Source organism: Schistosoma mansoni, chromosome 4 (assembly GCF_000237925.1).
Source record: "Schistosoma mansoni strain Puerto Rico chromosome 4, complete genome".
In the NCBI taxonomy this organism is placed as follows: Eukaryota; Metazoa; Platyhelminthes; class Trematoda; order Strigeidida; family Schistosomatidae; genus Schistosoma; species Schistosoma mansoni.
In genome coordinates this window covers 12,298,066-12,302,042 of record NC_031498.1, presented here as the reverse complement: position 1 = coordinate 12,302,042, position 3,977 = coordinate 12,298,066, and the positions used below count along the sequence as shown (strand labels likewise).

The window sequence follows — 3,977 nt, the reverse complement described above, 5'->3', positions numbered from 1 at the left end:
ATTCGAACCCAGGACCTACCAGTCTCGAGCCGGAGCCCTCAACCGATAGACCACTGAGCTGGCATCCAACGGTGTTAATGTCTAACCTCAACCAATCCACGAAATTGGGTTCGAATCTTGCGAGAGCGGGTTCGTGGATGCGCACTGCTGAGGAGTCCCATAATAGGACGAAACGGCCGTCCAGTGCTTCCAGGTTTTCGATGGTGGTCTAGCCTCAATTGACTCATGATCTTAACTATAAAAATAACTATGCCCACTGATAGCTTTCTAAGTTATTCGATATTCCTATTGACTAACATGATTTATGGTGATAATAATGTGATGTAATAAACCAGAAACTGATCTCTGACGTTTGATGACAGCTACACTACATTAAAACTAATTAAGAATCAAAATTTGTAGTGGCTCAGCAGTTGGAATGAATCCTACTAGCATTCAGACCTGATGGTACTACAATCGATCCCGTATGTATTTGAGGCTGTAAAAGTCCGATTCGACTCAAAGTAATCTAAAATAATTATCCAACCCTTCTTAATTTTCGTTTATTGCGTTTCAAGCGAACAGTACCGGGTTCGAGTCACGGAGTATACATCAACTCTAGGATGCAGGTACATTTAACTGACGAGTTCCAAATAGGACGAAACGTGCGTCCTGGTTTCCAGTACTAGCCATCATCATCTCTGCCTAGTCTGCACCAAATGTTTCCCAATTGTGCAAATATTGTAACTAAACTGTTTCCGATTGGTTTGATTTGGTTCTTATAATTGTGAACCATATACACTCGCACGCTGTTATGAAATTGTTACAAATTATTGTGACTCTAGATACTAAAAAACTTGGAAAGAAAAATATAATTTCTAGACATATTTTACTCTAGATTTATCCTTTGGAATTCAAATATCTTATATATGACAGGTGGAAAATGTGATTGTAGAAACTGAACTGTCAGAAAACTTTAGTGATTAAATACGAATGGAAGATGGTAACTGTCAAAAACACTTTTTGAAATATTGTTTTAAATACATACAATTCGAATGTATCTAAAAAACCAATTTTTGTTGCGAAGTTGCACAGTTGGTGCTGGAAATTTTTTAATGCAACAATGTTTATAATATTGAATATAGCCATGATTATTATTATTATTATCATCATCATCATTTTTTAACAATGATCCATTTGGTCTTAATAAAATCTGCCTAATGTTATTTTTAAAAATTTAAAATTACGCCAGTTTGGCATGTTTTAAAATTACTTCTTCTCCTTCAAGTTACATGTTTATCATTGATTATTGAAAACAAAAAAGCATTCAAAATTTGTTTTATTCTGATTCGGATTATATGCAGCACTTTTTGAATGCACATAACTGATGTGTTCTGAACTAAGACAAAGTGAATGTTTAGAAATTTGTATTTTCTAAAATGTCTGCATCTGATAAATATTATTTTCGAATAAGAAGAAAGATCTGTTAACTCTTTAGATGAATGATATATATAATGACGAATGAAGAGTTCGTGATCTTATAAATTTAATTTACTACTTGTTTGCTAATTCCTAATGGCATAAATTGTATCTTGATGTCCAGTCTTCTGTTAATTGATTCGATGCCCCTAAATGCCTTGGTACGGCCGAGAGTGGGGAGATTCCGCTCTCTCTCTCTCGAAATTCTCTCACATGGACACGCATATATAGCCTCTGCCACGGAAATCATACTCACTGCCTTCTCGTAGCATTACTGTTGTTTACGAAATTGAGAGGACGAAAAGCGTATGTCCAGCGCTTTAACCGGGTCGGTGGACACGGAAAGTCCACCTAGGGGAATTGGAACACCTTCATTCCAAACCAATGGTGCACATGAGCTCCAGTATCCTGGAGGAACAAATGGCGTATGAATCAATTGTTGGTCACCGACTACCATGGGATTGCATCTCCTTCCGATGCTCCACTGCCTTGTGGATCAGATCTTTAGGTCAAAGGCTCGAGGTGTGGCCCTCTTAGAAAACCATCTGTTTCAGTTTGGTCACCTGGGCAGTACCACATCTCTCACACAAATCAAATGAGATTTGTGTGTCGCATAAATATCTGGTTCCTTTTTGTACCAATATTCATGTGTTTAAACACATAAATAATTGATTTAATGTACCTTATTATTATTATAATGAAATGAGGTCAGATTTAACAATATCAGAATTGTATGAAATATTTACTTCTTGTAAAATAGTGATTACACTTTAACATCTTTTGTTTGTTACATACGTAAACATTTCTTCAGTAGACTGATAAAATCATTTTACAATCTGTCATTACATAATGTATTTATATTAAATGTTTAAAGAAAACAACATATCAGGTCAAATATATCTATACACCATTGAAATAATCAATATGAGCACTCTGGGCATTAGTAGAATCAATGATTGGAGTTGATAAAAGAGATTGATATATGATGATCATTTATAGTTTATGTTGTACAAAATGTAAGGAGTTATCTATGCCTACAATCAACTGCTAAAATGTGATTAAACAAAATAATTCAAAAATAGATAAGGATTGTTCAGAATAAATAAATCAAATCAAAGATATTTTATATAAGGCAAAACATTCCATCAACACTACAAGTCTTCCGAAAAATGGCAAAGTGATTTGATTGGTTTTCAACGATGGTACAATAATGACGGGTTCATGATCTCAATAAAAAGTCAACAATCTTCACAACCCTTTACTGATATTTATCATGTGCTCAGTAGCGACTGACTTAGAGAAATAGGTCTCGGAGTTCTAGTGAGAAGCCATTAACAGTAGAGTTCAAATGTGTCGAGTGTGTAGCAGTTACTCGTCGAAGACAATGGAAGATGGTCGCGTAATATCGTGGATTGGTTGAAGTTAGAAATTAACTCCGTTGGATGCCGGCTCAATCGTCTAGAGTTTAAACGTTCACACGAGCCCGAAGGTCCAAGGTTCAGGCCCTGCACACGGAGCATGAATACGCACTTCTGAGGAGTTCCATACTGGTACAAAACTACTGTCCAGTGCTTTCAGACTTTCAATGGTGGTCTAACATTGATCAGTTCATGATCTCAATAAAAATGAACTTTAATGAACATAATGAAAATTTTAATTGTAGTTATTATTATTAATTTATTTTTAAGTAGTGCTGAACTTATTAAAGAAAAATGTATGTATTGAAAAAAGATGAATTGACAATGGCTAACACATAAAAATGGATGAAATCATCTTGAAAATGCAATTAGTGTTGATTTTGACTAAATTAGTATAATATGTAAATACTATTAAACGGGGAGAGGTATGTTGTAAAAATGATTATAATTTTATAGTTCAGAAGGGGTTTTGTGGATATTATAGTAATTTTTATAGTTGAGATCATGAGTCCATTGAAGCTAGACCATCATGGAAAACCTGGAAGCAGTGGAAGGCCGTTTGGTCATATTGTGGGACTCCTTAGCATTGCACATCCACGATCATGCCTCACGAGATTCGAAGCCAGGACCTATCAGTTTTGCGCGAACGATTAACCTCTAGACCACTGAGTCGGCATCCAACGGTGTTAATGTCTAACTTCAACCGATCTACGAAATTGAGCGACACATCCACCATTTCTTTAGTAATTTACTATCTCACAACAGACCTGGTTGAACTCCACTGGTCACTGCTTCTCACTAGAACTCTAGGAAATACCTCTTGAAGCCGGTCACTAGTGAGCATATGTTGATTAATATCATTACATTAAGTAGTGATCTTAGATAACCATTAAGAACCAAGAAGCACTAGATGTAATCAATATCTAACAGTTTACATATATAACGTCAAGAAATTTGCGGTATTTCATAATTTTAATGTGGTTGTGGAATTACTCGACGCTCTTGAATTCAATAAAAATGAGAATTATCATTTATTTAAACTAATTTATTCCACTAAAACTAGCAGAATCAACACTGTAGAATAATTACACGAGTTCATTA

General features: G+C 35.2%; 1 non-coding gene across 1 annotated transcript in view; it reads right to left on the bottom strand.

Annotated features, from left to right (window-relative positions):
- The window catches only part of Smp_tRNA_01827_Pseudo_CGA.1.1, a 72-nt gene extending 13 nt beyond the window's left edge, over positions 1–59 (bottom strand). Inside the window, exon 1 of the tRNA in view lies at positions 1–59. This exon is cut by the window's left edge and continues 13 nt beyond it. This is a non-coding gene — a tRNA.
- Positions 60–3,977: the final 3,918 nt, after the last annotated feature.